General features: G+C 35.7%; 1 non-coding gene across 1 annotated transcript; it reads left to right on the top strand.

The window, feature by feature from the left end:
- The first annotated feature begins 13875 nt into the window (after positions 1-13875).
- Positions 13876-13982, top strand: LOC119507518. The gene has a single exon (XR_005211276.1). It is a non-coding gene; the product is annotated as a U6 spliceosomal RNA (small nuclear RNA).
- The last annotated feature ends 2833 nt before the right edge of the window (positions 13983-16815 follow it).

Here is a 16815-nt window from a genome sequence, read left to right as displayed (position 1 = left end):
TATTATTCATGCTGATGAATGCTTTCTCAGTTTCTTTTGCACAAGTGACATTTATATTCAAAATATTTTCCAGTCTCTGTAACACTTTCATATTTTAATTTTACGTATCTCTGTTATCAGGGTCACAAACATCATTTATTGGCATGCCATAATCATCTGTTGACTTTTTTATAAATTTACGTTCACCTTCAAGCCAAGGAGATTTGCAAGAATCTATCAGTCTTGATAACTGAAAACATGTTGTTCAAACAAAGTAACATCTCTTTTAGAATGAGTTTTATTAAACACAAATTTCAAAAGAATCATTTTCTAATATTTAACCACTTCCACATTTAATTAATGATAAACTGAACAGATTGATTTTGATATAATTTTCAAACTGCTTTTCCAACCCTAGCACTACCAAGTGCCTATTGACTTCCAAATATTCTCCCAGTTTTCTTCATTTCGGTTCCAATCCCTTGAGATGTATTATTTTATTTTATCTGGTGTTTATTTGGCACATAGTACAAATATAAATTTTATTGGGACTAGTGGTAAAGTGATTTTTGTATCCTATAATTTATCACATTTCAAAAGATAATTAACATAATTTAGATGTTGCCAAATTTAGATATGTACACTTTTTTTCTAAATTTTGGCTGAAATGCAAGGTTTCTTTCCATAGATTTATCCTGAAATCATCTGTAGAAAATCAGGTAAGATTTCATTGTATGTATTTCTCTTTAAAATATTTTTCCTTTGTACCAAAAATAAGTTTGATATTTTATTTTAAGTGATATTCCTTACAGCCTCACAAAATTGCCAAAAACATTGCATTCACTTTTGAAGCAAATTATTAAAAGTTTTATGTGAAATGATTACCACCAATAATGAAATTTTATTGCCTTGACTTTAAATTTTTTCCAAAATGTTACTATCTTTTTAAGCAAATAAAAATTTTGTGAGAACAGGACTCATAAATATAATTTTCAATGAAAATTTATGTTAGTCTTCTTATGTTCTCTTGAATATAAAGTGTTGAAAATGCTCATAATTTCTAACTATTAAATAATGTTTAAAATTCTGGTAGTGCATCTAAATATTTTCATTTGCTTGACCAATACTCTTTTGATAAATATTTTCAGGTGTTTTTATTATTTGAATACTCTATTGTGTGAAAATAATTCATGACGCTGTTTTTTTGCCTTTGTTTATTTCAAATGCAATTTTACTTAGATGTAATCACATAGTATACAATCATTCAAAGTGTACAATCAGTTGTCCACAGTTATTGTCATATAGTTGTGCTTTCATCACCACAAACTTTGAACATTTTCATTACTCCAAAAAAAATGAAAATTAAAATAAAAAAGAACATCCATGTATCTAGATATTCTTACATACTATGTAGATAACACTTTTTAGGTTTTAATATATTGGAATAACTAGAAGTAAATACCTGAAACTACTAAACTCCAACCCAGTATCCTTGACTCTTGAAGACGATTGTATAACAATGAAGCTTATAAGGGGTGACAGTGTGATTGTAAAAACCCTGTGGATTGTACTCCCTTTATCCAGTGTGTGGATGGATAAGTAGAAAAATGGGGACAAAATCTAAATGAAAACAAGGTGGGATTGGCGGGGGTGGTTTGGGTGTTCTTTTTTTATTTTTACTTTTTATTCTGATTCTGATTCTTTCTGGTGTAAGGAAAATGTTCAAAAATAGATTGGGGTGATGAATGTACAACTATAGGATGGTACTGTGAAAAGTTGATTGCACATCATGGATGATTGTATGGTATGTGAATATATCTCAATAAAACTGAATTTAAAAAAGAAAAAAAAAAAGAATATCCAAAATATCCCATTCCCCTCCTCCCTCCCATTGTTCATTTACTTTTTCTTAATGCAGTTTAATTGAGATATATTCACACACCCTACAGTCATCCACAGTGTACAGTTATTCATAGCACCATCATACAGTTGTGTTCATCACCAGAATCAATTTTTTATCCTTTTCCTAACTCCAAAATAAAAATAAAAGCAAAAAAGAACACCTAAATCTTTCCATTCCCTCCATCCCACTCTGTTCTTTGTCTAATTTTTGTCCCCCTTTCCCCACTCATTTGTCCATTTACTGGATAAAGGGAGTGCAAGCCACAAGTTTTCACAGTCACACAGTCACACTGTGCAATCTACATAGATACACAATAATCTTCAAGAATCAAGGTCACTGGGTTGCAGTTTGACAGCTTCAGGTATACCCTCTAGCCCATTCCAACACACTAAACTGAAATGTGATATTTATATAGCACATAGGAATACCCTCCAGAGTGACCTCTCAAGTCCATTTGAAATCATGATGCTATTTTAGTTTTTACTTCATTGGAAATGAAAAATTTTCTTTATTTGAACCATATTATTTAATGGTAAATGATGTTATTGTGATGAAATAAATAAAATTGCAGTGTTTTCCACTTTTAGTGATAAAAGTTTTGAGCAACATTTACATTCAACATTTATATCAGACGTCATAAGAAGGGACAAACATTTTAGTAAAAAAGAGTCATAGCTTTTCCCTCTATAAATATAAATTGTTTCTATTGATTCTTGTACTATCAAAAGACATTCTAGATTCTTCTGATTTTTGCACACTATCAGAAGATGTCCTGGGCTACATTTATTATTATATTTCTTCTTTTTAAAATCTTTTTAATCTAGAAGTTTCATGTTTATTGTATTAAAAGGGAGTGTTAAAGTATTTATTCAAATGTTCTTTTGTCACTTCATTCTGGGTTTTAGAAAGTCTTTTAATTTTGCATATGTGTGTGTGCACATAAATTTGACATGTTTAATAATTTATTAAATAATTAATATTTAATAAGACATGTTCACCCATCCACCTGTCTAGTTCTTGTTGTCTTTGTACCTGTTGTTAACTCTTGGATTTTGTTTGTACCCTTTAGAATCAGTGTCTCTAGTTTCTTGAAAACTTTTTGTGATTTTCAACCTAATTAGCTGAATCTGTAGCTCTAATTGGAAAGAATTTATAATGTTACAATTTTAGTGTCCTGTCCGTGATCATATTACATATTCTTTGAAGTATTTCAATAAAGTTTTGTAATTTTCTGCATGAAGGATCTGCACATTTAGGTTAAGATCTTTCTTAGCAACCATTATTTTTGATGCTAATATATGTGTTTTGTTTTTTTTTTAATTTCACTTTGTAACAGTATGTTACTGCTGGATTTTGAAATTGCATCTGGCAAATTTTTTTCATACCCTCATAATAATTTGAATTTTTTTTATCTTTTGAGGGTTGTCTATGTAGATAATCATATCATTTGCTAATAATGATAATTTTGTTCTTCCTTTCCAATTTTTTTTTTAACCTTTCTTTCTTTTTTCTTTTCTTATACTGCTAACTAGCACTTTTAGAACCATGTTTATCAAACATCCTGAAAGCAGGCATCTTTTCTCTCTCTCCTTAGCACTTTCTGATGATGAATTTCACCCTTCAAAATACACTAACCCACCATTATAATTCTTATTTAGATGTATTGCTTTACTGGGAGCTTTTTGCTAACAAATAAGGGGAAAGGACAGGAAGGAATCATCTTCCACCCTCAGACTTAGTTCACATTTCTGCTGCTGTGGCAAAGTAGCTTTGGAATTACCAGACACTTTATGCATTTTCAGAAACGCTGCAACTTCACACACCTCATCTTGTGTGTGTGCTGGATGCTTATTCGGATTTATTTCTGTTGAATAAATCAAACAACAAATTACTTCCTTTATTATCAAAACATGGTTAACGGTTCTACTAATGAGCATCAGCATTCTGAAGTTGCCCCTGTTCCCATCAATATATATTTTTTCATAACAGCTTTATTGCTATATAATTCACATACTATAAAACTCACCCTTTTTAAGTGTACAATTTGTGGGTTTTGGTATATTCACAGAGTTGTATAACCATCACCACTATCTAATTTTCTTCACCCCCAAAAGAAACCCTGAACCCAGGAGTAGTCACTCCTCATCCTACCCTCCCCCAGCAATCTACTTTCTGTCCCAAGGATTTATCTCTTCTGGACAGTTCACGTTGGTGGAATTATACAATATGTTGTCTTTTATGACTGGCTTCTTTAGCTTATTACAATGTTTTCAAGGTTCATCCACGTTATGTCATGTATCAGTACTTTGTTCCTTTATATTGCTGAATATCCTGTGTTTTTATAAATTTTTCAGTGGAGAGTTGGTTGAGGAGGGTGCCGTAGATCAGTTATTGCTGGTTAGTCTCCAAACCGATCTCTAATTTGTCTCTGATCACTGCTGCATTAACAAAATCAGATAAGAACCCTCCAATCCATAGTTTTCCTTTTTGTCTTGCTTACCAGGAAACACAGGCATCAATTCAATCCTTTTACTTCATTAAAATAGTTGTAATTTAAAGAGAAAAGAAATAATGTGCCTGAGAGATAATATTTACTGAATGCTTATCATGCATCAAGCACTGTGATTTATAAGCTTGTCTCCTGCAAATGTAATATTTACAATATACATATGAAGTGGACACTGTCATTATTTTTATTCTACAGCTGAGGAAAATGAGGCTTGGAGATATTGACTGCCTTGCCCTAAGTCACACTCAGGTAGTAATGGAGCTGGAAACCAAACCCGTGACTCACATAAAAAGGAATAGAAGGGAGACTGGGAAGAAAGAAGAAAGGAAAAACCTATGTTCACTGAACATTGTATTAATTTGCAGTTAACGGTGATGTTTTAAGTGTTCTTATATTGCATACACATATAGGTCCTCTGTCTCCTTAAACACAAGTATCTCTTGTAAAACAATGGTTATTTCTTCTATTTCTTTGCAATCTCTTCACGGTCCCTAACACAACACTTGTCCTTTAGTGCAGATAGATGCGTGGTATTCACAAACACCCCAAGTAAGCAGTTCTAAGTATACATGTGTAGCCTCCAGGTTGTTATATTAGAAATGAGAGCCACAGCAGGATGAAATGGTCAAGCATTTAAAACAATGTTCTGGAATTTATGGGTTGGTGCTTTAAAAAATAATAGCTCCAATATGCCTCAATATATGCGTGCACCAAACAGAATCTCGCCTCTGTATTTATTGTAGAGTAATAAAAATGTGTAGAAAAAGGGTTTGATAGTGAAGAGTCTTATTAAACCTAGAAGTCATACAAACAGTTACAATGTAGCATTGGGCCAAACAACGTGCAGCCAGCTATAATTCTGTCAAGGAGAGGCACATAAACACCCCTGATGGAATTAGAGCCTTATATGGAATGGCAAATGTACTTTATTGTTTATAAATATAATGCCAGATTAGACTGTGGGGGTGGCTGCCCTTGTGTCATTACTTCTCAGAAGCAAAGAATGTACAGAATTCTTTAGCTTTTCCTAAGAAAAGTGAAAATGAGACACTACACATAGCTAAGGTGAAGGATGCATGCTGCTTCGTGGAATGAGCATGGGAGGAAAATTTTCTTTGAGGGAAATACAGAAAGAATACAAAATTGTGAGCATTAGAAAAGATTAGCTCTGACATGGGATGGAGGATTTTTTTCTCCGTCATTGTTCAAAGCTGAATAGCAATAAGATTGTAAACTGCAGTGCTTTATAATAGAATTAGGCCCCTTTGTATAATGAGGTTCATTATAAATGACATGCATAATTCCAATCGTGTTCTGTGTCGATTCCATCTTTTGTCGCTGAGGCAGACTGTTTTAATGGACCAAGGGAACCATTCCACACTTGAAATACATTTAAAAATATTTGGCAGGAGTGTTTTGTTTTCTTTATTTTTTTAAAATAAGTCAAGGTATACTTTATAGAAAAATACCCATCCAGATACATTGTCTTTGGGTAATAAAATGTACATCATCCAGAATACTATTTGAATTTTTTTCTATTGAAAAAGTGTGTATGGAAAGATTGCCTGGTGAGTTAATTTCATGTTACCAACCAAAAATGCAAAATGTCATAGGGAAAATGTTTAATTAGTTTAGATTTTTGAGGCCGCATATTTATTCCTACCATCTTACCCCTCCTCCCCACCACCATTTACTTCTTTTCAGAAAACCAAACACAGTGAAACAGGATGTAGCCTCTCTAGAGAGAGAATAAAGAAATGGTACTATGGAAAGACAAATCAAAACAAAGAAAATGCAGGTAAAATATTCATGTGGTTACTTAAGCAATGGATTTCAAAACTCCATTCAGTTAAAGATGGTACAAAGTAAATCCATGGCAGAAAATCCACCACCTTGCTCTTATACTCCCCACTTTCTCCCCTCCCCTGGGGATCATAGCTCTCCCAACAAGGGCCTGGAGGACACTGAGAAACACATTCCCCAGTGCAGCAGTGTCTTACAGGCATGCCTAGGGTGTCTGTGACCTGACGTGAGCCTTTTATCTGTCTATTCTGTTTTCTCCTCTGTTGTTTGATTAATGAGAAACAAAATAAATAAATAAATAAATCCAGGCTTGAGAAGTTCTTTTCAGAGAATGATCTCATGGGCTTAGCATAGATGCTTTAGGAGCACCGAGCATTTGCACATGCCTTCCCCACAGCCTTGCCCCAGTTGGAGCATAAGTTGGAGCATTCAGTGGTTTGCCCTGGTTCTTTCTGGAGTGAGTTATTTCTTAATCATTTTGAAATCTGTTGCATATCAGTAGGAGGCAAAAGGCTACCAAAAAAAAAAAAGTCTTATATCCAGAACACATTCCATCTTCCCTGCAATAATAATAGATGTTTTGTATAAATGTTGAATGTGACTGTGATGCCTCATATGCAATCACAACCAATGAACAGAATCATAGATTCCATGGAGAAATCAACACATTCCTTTGGCTTAAGGTTCTATGTCATTTCTCACTCTACTTACTCATAATATGCTTTATTAAGCACTTCACAGGATAAGAGCTCTTTCTTGGATTTCTTCCTTCTTTATTAAATGCACAGTGTTGCTTTGGTGAAGTCTACAATTTACTAAATATCTTCTAAAAGGATTGATAGCAAAGTTTGAAAAAAGATGCAAGAGGAAGTTTCTAGGGAGGTGAAAGGGATGTCTGTGTTACAAGCATAGCACATTTATGTTGGCAGATGAGAATAACCACAGGAATGAAAATGACTCTATAATTAGAATCAAATAAATTAGACATGAAAAAGACCTAGTAGTTCATCTCAGTCATCCCTAAAGGGACCAGTATAAGACTGTTCCCTGCAGAATATTTTCTATACTTTGTCTATATCATTTTTAACAGGCTTATAAGATGACATGCTTTCATTAACTGGGTGGACAGGGGCTTTACTGTGATTAAATAACAAGGAATCTTTGATCTTTGCAGTCTGAGCACTGAAAATTTTAATACGAAGGTAATGCTTGCCAGGCATAGATGAAAAACAGAATAATGTGGACCCTTGTATTTTCAGGTACAATAGAAACTTCCCTAAACACACACACAGTCATTTCACCACTACTACTCACCCCATCCTCCACACACATGGAGACTAACTCTTCTTCAAGAATCCTTCAATCAATATTTCAAGGAAATAATCTCTTATCTTTAGAAAGGCTAAAACCAGTGAAGGATAAGAGATGACTTCCTTGAGTTATTGGTTCCAGAATTCTCAAGAAAGAACAAAAGAGGAAGCCTGGGGAAAGAGGTGGTCTAGTGTCTCTTCCTGAAGATGGCAGCACTTGACTCATCAGGTTTAAAACTGAACATCTGGCTCCTATGCAATTGCCCAAATGTCATTTACAAAGAGAGTGCATGGGATCTTTTACAATAAATGGAGTTGGAAAGTGGAGAAAGGATTTACGGGTAAAATCTTAAAAGCACATCATGAAAGGGATGAATTGTGAGAACTCAAAAAAGGAGGCGGTGATCCTTGGAGATTTAGAATAGGTCACATCAGACTCCCAGTGACCAACAAGGAGAAAGTCAAAGTTATCTTAAACGAGCAGCATTTTACAGCTTTTTTTTTACTTACTAATTCTGTGATCTTTGGCAAGTTACTTAATCTCTCTAAAGCCACGGTTTCTGCACTTGTAAATACTATTCATTTACACATTCAACAAATATTTATTAAGTACCTACTATGTGCCAGGCAATCTGCCAGATGTTGAGAATACAACAGTAAAGAGTATCACAATGTCTGCTTTCATAAATGTAATAAGAGTGTCCAACTCAGGGTTGGGGTGATGGGGTGAGAATTTAATTAAGGAGTGTTAGAGGGGTTATTGCCTGGCACATAAAAATTGTTCAGTAAATATTAGCGCAATCCCATTATTATAATATTATCTAGGATAGGTTTAGACATTTTTATAAGATTCTTTGATACATATCTCTGAGGACACAAGGAAAGAACATGGACTGCATGACAACACATTTGAGACAATTGTTATACTTCTCTTAATTAAGTTCCAGAAAAAATAGTTTGCTCTTGCTTTCTCTAATTTCTTCCCTCTTGATCCCTCCTCAACCCCCTGAAATCTGGGTTCTCTACCCAGCACTTAATAAATTCATTGTTTTATTTAAGTATTTAGTATAATCACTCAAGGTGCACCACCAGCAGGCCATGCACTATGGTTAGATGAGAAACTGTGAGAGAATGACAGGAACCTTTGAGAAGGGGTCACTGGAGGTGATGAGGTGGAATCAGTTAAGCAAAGAGGGGATCCCTCCAAGCTGAGGAAAGAGCATGTGTAAATGTGGTAGAAAGGGTTGCTAGGGGCCAGAAGGAAGGGCAATATGGCTACAAGGGAGAAAGCCTGGATGGGAGTGTGCTAAGATGGGACTGGGGTCAGGTAGGATTCCACTCATACAGAGCCTTGTAGAGTTAGGTCTCATAGGGTTAGGATTATGATCACGGTTAGGGTTAGTGGAGAGAAAGGAGCTGTATATACAAGAGAAAGAGGATATAAGCTCCCTAAGAAAGAAAGAGGAGAGAGAACACAAACACAGATGGAAGGATTAGGCTTAGAATAATCTTTTCTAATGTGACCATGTCCTTCTCATTGCTAGTTTCAACAGGCACCTCGCATTCCATTTTTGTACTGTAATGTTTTGTCGCATCATTATACATGCTGTTTCTTTCCTAAGGCACCACCATTGCTCTCCAGCTTTATTTTCCCTACCTCTCTGACTGTGCCTTCTTTAAATCCTTCTCAGATTCTTTTTTCTTTTTTTCTGACTTCAAATGTAGGTGTTTCCCAGGTTTCTACATTTGGTTCTATTCCAAGACCTAATGTTTTCCCTAGATTATCACAGTCAGGCACAGAGAATGAATTACCACCTACTCCACAATTTCTATTTCTATTCTGGAATTTTGCTGAGTTCCATACATATATTTCTTCTATGTATGTATGTATGTATTCATTCATTCACTCAGCAATAATGTATTGAGTCCCCCCTTTGTGCCAGGCATTGCTCTAGGCTTTAGGAACATTAAGAGTGAACAAGGTAGACAAGATTCCTGCATCCATGGAGTTTACATTCTAGAGGAACAAGATAAATGATAAGGAAGTAAACGAATGTATAAAAAGATAATTTCCAGTATGAAGGAAATAAAATGCTGGGATTTGACAGCAATTGCTAGGGCAGTACTACTTGATATCTTTACTAGGGACTTTCAGACACCTCTAAAATTGATTTTCAGTCATTCAACAATTATTGAATGCCTGCCAGTTGGGGAAGTCACAGACACAGTCAGCAGCCATCTCCCAACTCTTACTTACCTCCCTCCTCTTCCTCTCTTGCTTGTTGATGTGCAGGTGTTCAGTATGCTTCCATGTTTCACTTTTTGGGTATGGGCATTCGCTATGTTTTCCTTTCACAAGAGATCACAGGCAGTTCCAGGGAAGATGTTAAATGTCAACAGGCCCCAGATGCTTGCCAGGGCACAAAGGCTAATTAATGAATGAGTTTTGCTCATTGACAGGGCCCCTACCCCTGAATGTATAAAATCCCAACATGTGGGCAGCACAAGTGTCTCTCATCTTTGAATGAAGCAGGGAATGCGGGGCCACCATTCACCAACCCAACCTGGGCAGGTGGCCTCCCTGGGGGGCCAGCCATGATGGAATCTCTTTCCATGCTCCTTTGGACCCTTTGCACTGTGTAAGTAATAAAGCAGTCACTTGCTGACAATCTCTGTTGTGCCTGAACCTGTGTTCCCATAATGCATGTGTAGCAATTTGCTCCACAGGGTAAAGTTGATCAAATATCCCCAATCGGGGTTATTGCCCCTTATATGTCCTTTGCTTTGATTATTGATACCATTTGCTCAGCTGTTCTTTTCAGAAATCTGAGTGTCATTACAAATCCACCCTTCTCCCTATATCTCATCTCTACTAAATTCCCAATTTTGTGGATTTTATCCCTTGAACATTTTTGCTTTTCATCCCCACTGCCATATTTTTGGTTTAGGTGCTCACCCTCTCAAACTACTGCCATGGCCTCAGTACTTTCTATCTCAGGTTTCTCAACCTCAGCACCATTGACATTTTGGGGTGAATAATTATTTGCTGTGTGTAGGGGGCGGTGGCTGTCCTTTGTGTGGCAGGATGTTTCACAGCATCCCTGGCATCTACCAACTAGATGTCAGTAGCATAACTCCTGCACAAATTGTGACCCACAAAAATGTTTCAAGACGTTGCTGAATATCCCCCAGGGTCAAAATGGTCCACCATGGTGTAACACTGGATCTTCCCCAAGACACATGCATGTTTCTTCACTCACCTCCCTCAGATCTTTGTTCAAAGGTCACTTTGTTACTGAGGCGACTCTTGTCACCCTAGTTAAATTTGCAACCCATACTGCTTTTCCCAAATTCCACCCTGCATCTCCATCTCATTTATCTCCTTTATTTTTCTCCATAGCAGTCATCACTATGTATGTATGTATGTATGTATGTATGTATGTATGTATGTATCTATCTATCTATCTATCTATCTATCTATCTGTCTATCATATAGGCTATGTCTTGCAAGTCTTGCAAGATCTATCTATCATTGATGTGGACATCCATATTGGCTAGTAAGTGTCTTTCCTCCCCCATTAGTAAGTAAGCCCCAGTTTTGCCTCTCTCTCTCTTTTCTTCCCCTGCTATTTTATCTGCAGTATAACTCCTTAGTGTTCTGGCTTTGGTATTACCTCCCCACCCCTTCTTTTTCTCAAACTAACTTCCAAATGCTGAAATGTTTCTATTAATGATTGAATTACAAAAATATATCATGTTCCTATCACAATTTTTCCATGCACTTTTTCATCAACAGATTATAGCCTGAAATTTTTTGCATGACCAGTCTTGCTCTAGCTCCTGTTTAGCAATTCAGCCTCATTTTCTGCCTCTCCCCTCCTCAAACTCCAGCTGTGACCCCAAACCATGTCAGACCAGCCTCTTGGGACCTCTGGTTTTGTGCTTCTTTCCCCTCCACGTGGAATGCCCTCATTCAGTCTTTCGAACAGGCAAATGTGCTGCCTATCCTTATGCCTCATCAAATGTTGACTTTTTAAAAAGTTTTTGTAGTTTTAGTAATCCTATGATGAAAAATCTTCACAATCACTGAACAAGTCACTGAAGAATCTTTACTGCTTCATTTTGCCGGTACCAACATTGGATTTTGCAGCCTTTCCTGATTTTCTTCATTCTGTTCTTGTGTTCCTTTGACTATTTTCTTGAGGTCTTTTTCTTTTCATATAGGCTGTCTTGCAAGTCTGTGTTTGGGTTCAATAGTAAAACACACCAACATCAGTTGTCCTGCTACTGCCAAAATGGGTTCTGAACCCTAATACAAAGCTGACATCTAGTGTAGTCTCATTTTGGCTAGTTTTTCCCAAATTTGGCTAGTTTTCCCCAAATTTGGGGAATTTGGGAAAATTTTAGTTTTTCCCAAATTCATGTCTTAGGTACTATTGCCTTCCCAAGGTAAAGGATGTCCATGGCCATTTGTTTACACTGAAGTAGTCTGTTGGTCATGAACTTCCTGATTCAGATAGTTATCATGTCATTCATTATGGTAGTAATCCTCAGTTAGCCAGGGTGGAAAAAACATGTGTTGATTTTTTTTAAAATGCAATTTCATTGAGATATATTTGTGCAACATATAATCCATCCGAAATATACAATCAGTGGCTCACAGCATCATCACATAGTTGTGCATTCATCACAACAATCATGTTTAGAACGTTTTCATTACTCCCCCCAAAATAATAATAAAGATAAATAATAAATAAATAAATAAAAATAAAAATAAAGAGGCAACATGATGTGTAAGAACATTAACCAGATACAGCCCCCTTCTCCATAATATCAATACCTCTTTTTAATAGGAACAAGTTAGGGTGGTCATTACCTAGACACCCCTGGAGATTGAGAAAGTGATCAAATGAGAGGGAAGGGAAGCAACAAACAAGATGGGATTTAACAAAGGATTATGAATACTGAATCTTTATATTAATAAATACATATATTTGGATGCTAAGGTATTAGAACAGCTAGAAGGAAATAATTGAAATGGTGGAAAGGTAGCCCATAACATTCTTTGAAATTTGCTCTATAGCTACTTGTTAAATTTGTACTTTGAATGTTATCACTTTTCTTTATGTATCTTGTATTTCACAATAAGGAAATAACTGAAACTGTGGAACTGTAACTCGTAACATTGTTTGAAATTACCTCTATAACTATTTGTTAAATCTTACTTTGAAAGTTTTCACCTTTCTGTATATATGTTACATATCACAATAAGGAAATAACTGATTATGGAACTGTAACCCATAACATTCTTTGAAATTTTCTAACTACTTGTTAAATAGTACTTTGATAGTTAAAATAAAAACAAACAAACAAAAAAAAGCAAAGAAAGAAAGAAAGAAAGAACACCCAAAACATCCTATACCCCTTATTCCCCCTGTTGTTTATATATATTTTTTGTCTTTACTTTATTACTCATCTGGCCATACACTGGTTCCAGGGAGTATCAGTCACAAGGTTTTCACACAATCACATGATAAAAGGTATATAGTTATACAATCATCATCAAGAATCAAGTCTTCTGGATCACAATTCAACAGTTTCAGACGTTTCCTTCTAGCTATTCCAATACACTAAAATCTACAAAGGGGTATCTATATAGCACGTAAGAATACTCTCCAGAATGACCTCTTGACTATATTTGCAATCTCTTAGCCACTGAAACTATTTTGTTACATTTCTTTTCCCCCCTTTGGTTAAGAAGTCCTTCTCAACCCCATGATTCCAGGGCCAGGCTCATCCCTGGGAGTCATATCCTATGTAGGAGGAAGGGTAGTGAGTTAATTTGCAGAGTTGGCTTAGAGATACAGGCCACATCTGAGCAACAAAAGAGGTTCTCTGGGGGTGACTCTTAGGCATAGTTACAAGTAGGCTTTGCTTTGCCATTGGAGAGAGAAGTTTCATAAGGGCAAACATCTAGATTGAGTGCTTGGCTTATTAAATTGGGAGCCCTTATTGCTTAAGAGAATGTTAGGAATTCCCCAGATGGGGAAGTTTAATATTTCTACCCTTTTCCCTCAGTCCCTCAAGGGGAATTTGGAAATACTTTTATATTTTCTGCCCAAAATATTCTGGGATATATTGGGGTATCACATTAGTCTGTACAGAAGAACACAATCTCATTCCCTATCCTAGGTTCCATGTAATTACATTGTTTAAATAAACTGACTAAACAGGTTAAATTAAATTAAAATCTCTAATACAGCAGAATTTTTGTTTTTATGGAGGTGTCTGCAAAATTTATTAGAAGCACAGGAAAAGACAACCAAAACCTACATGAGACTCAGGAAGGGCATTATCAGAAGTCAATACATGTGCTTGCTTTGGCAGCACATATACTAAAATTGGGACAATACAGGGAAGATTGGCATGGCCCTGGTGTAAGGATGACACACAAAGTCGTGAAGCATTCCATATTTTTCTCTATGGTCTCACTAATGTGAATTAACTATCATGAGCAAACTCTGAGAGCTGAAGTTAAGAACACAGGTTATCAGTAAATAGAAAGAGGGTGGAGATGGGGCATTTGATGCTGGAGGAGTACAGAATGTTCAACAGGATTGATGGTAAAGATCAAGAAATGGATAGCACATTACTATCTGATGGTAGCACAATACTGTAAGTATAATGAACAAAGCTGAGGGTGAGTATGGCTGAAAGAGGAAGGCTAGGGATGTGTATGACACCAGAAGGACAGACAGAGGAAAAAACTGGGGCTGTATAACTTAGAGGTTTGTTTTCCCAATGGCTTCTAAGGTCATTGAATAAAGGAGTTATGTATCTTTGCATCCTGGGCTACTAATACAGCATTGGACACAGAGAAAAGCTCAATAAATGCTTGTTGAATACATGAATGGGTCTTATTTTGTGTATTATTCTTGTAGTATGCATTTGGATGGAACTTTATGTTAGAGCCATGGTTCTCAAACTGTGTTTTGAGGCACACTGGGAAGCCACAGTGAATTCACAGGGTACTTCAAGACATTGTATATTTTTGAGGGTAATACAGCCATACTCAACATTTGTTGCACATCTTGTGGACTACCAGCTCAAGATAATTCATAGTTTTACCATTAGATTGTGTTATATTTCATTTGATTACATCATATCTTTGTTAAAATGGAATTTTGGCTATTTCTGTGACAAAAAGTAAATACTATGTGAACATCAATGTAGACAGAAAATGAATGTTCAATGTGATTCCAAGATTTGAGAATTTATGCAGTGCCCAATAAGTACACATGAGCCATTAGTAAGTAATTGTGGTTGTTAAAGAATGAAGCGAATATGATCTTTCGTTTCATTGTATATATTTTTTTAAGTAACTACCAAGTTGTTAGGATATAAATACTTATTAAGGTGTTTGAACCTTGCTTAATAAAACTTTAAGTATAAAAAGTATTTTATAAATACTGTTAGATATCACTTTTGGTTTAGAGACACTGTGAAATATTACTGAGACACTCAAGTGTGCCATGAATGGAGAAAGTTTGGGAATCTCTTCTCAAGAGGGAGAATTGCTGGGGAGAGTCCTTATTTGTAAACAATAGATCTGATTCCTGCAGATTTAAGCAAAGTAATTGAATTTATTAAGAGCACATTGTGTGGTTTACAGAATTCCTGGAATGGTTGAAGACTGAGGCTATTCCTAAAAGCTCACACACTCCAGAACTAGTCAAGAGAGCAGTTGCACTGCGATTTTCTTTGCTGGAAACTCGATGTTGCTTTTGCTGATAGGGAGAGAAAGAGAGTCAGAGACAGACAAAGATGTACCTCCCTGCTTCTCCCATCAGATCTCCCCCAACATGGGCAGCTGCTCGTGATTGGCAGAGGCTAATTCTCACTCCCTTGCCTACCCATAAAGGACAGAGAAAAGGGAGTTCCAGCATTTTCAGCTTCTATAGATGCATGTCCACATTAGAGAAAAAAGCAGTGGGGGATTTTGATTCATCTCATATGAAGAGAGAGAGTTGTTGGAGAACTTGAGATTCAAAACTACTTTTTTAGCTATCATCAAGTACTTGAATGTGGAAGGGGATTGAGGCCTGTTTTCTATGGCTGCGATGGATATAAAAGGAAAACAGAGAGAGGGATTCTAGTTCATTGCAATGAAGAAATTTCTAGTGGTTGAAGCTGTTTGAAGGTCCCTTAGATGGCCATTGTAAGTTGTGTGATCCTTTCACTGATACTCTTCAAACTCCAGTTGGATGGTCACTTAGGGGATATTGTAGAACAGATCATCCAGCAGGTGCTAGTTGACTTAAAGTTACTCTGATCACGAAAATCAAAGAGCATAAAAGTTTTGAACACATAAACAATCATGCAAAAGAACATGAATAGCTATAATTGAATTGTTGGAGAAGTATTCTAAAAATGATTGCCAGTTTTTTACACTATCCAGCATTTACTGACAGGCTATCATTTGTTGACAAATGAAGCATAATTTTTAATGAAGATATTTTTACACTGTAGAATATCCTCTCATTAAAAGATTAGAAGGGAAAAAAGAAAACAAATCACCTACTAGTTGCACTATCTGACACAAGGGAAGTTAAGTTTTTGTATTATTTCCTTCCAGATTTTCTCTGTGATTTCATTTCAGAGCTGTGGTCCTATTTTGCATCCTCTCTTTTTAGAGTGTCCTGCTTTAACTCACCACTATATCATCCTAGAGGAAGCCTTACTGGTAAATTTACAATAGAATTTCTTATTTTCTTTATAAAATAAATACCAAAATATTTTAGAAACTGTGTCTATTTTAATATACATTAGCATATCTAAATAAACTCAGTATACCAAAATAAGCATTTTAAGGATTTTGATACATACTGCAAAAATAAACAACTAATTGTAAGATAAGGGAGGAAAATAATTTGTTTTTTAATGCTATAAATTACATAAAGAGAACAAAACACAGTGAATAAGAGTTGAAGTATCTTTGTAGATGATAAAAGTGATGGAATTCTTAAAAGATAAAAAGAGAAATTTTCAAAACAAAACTGTATTCCATTCCAGAGAGACAGAGCAAGCTGGCTGCTGAAATTCTTAATGGTAGCTGCCAGTTAAGGAGGATGGTTTTCCATGTCCAGAGAATATAGGTATCATGCAATCTGTGTTGAACAAATTAACAAACCAAATAAGAATTGACTTCTAGTGAACTGGGAATAAAAATTTATTTTAAGAATGGTTATACCATGCATCAGTTTAAATCAGATCCTCTGGGAGCAATTCAGTTGGAGTTAATTGAAAGTTAT

This window comes from Choloepus didactylus, chromosome 12 (genome assembly GCF_015220235.1).
Source record: "Choloepus didactylus isolate mChoDid1 chromosome 12, mChoDid1.pri, whole genome shotgun sequence".
Taxonomy (NCBI): Eukaryota; Metazoa; Chordata; class Mammalia; order Pilosa; family Megalonychidae; genus Choloepus; species Choloepus didactylus.
Note: the sequence above shows the minus strand (reverse complement) of the source record. Positions and strands in the feature narration are given on the sequence as shown.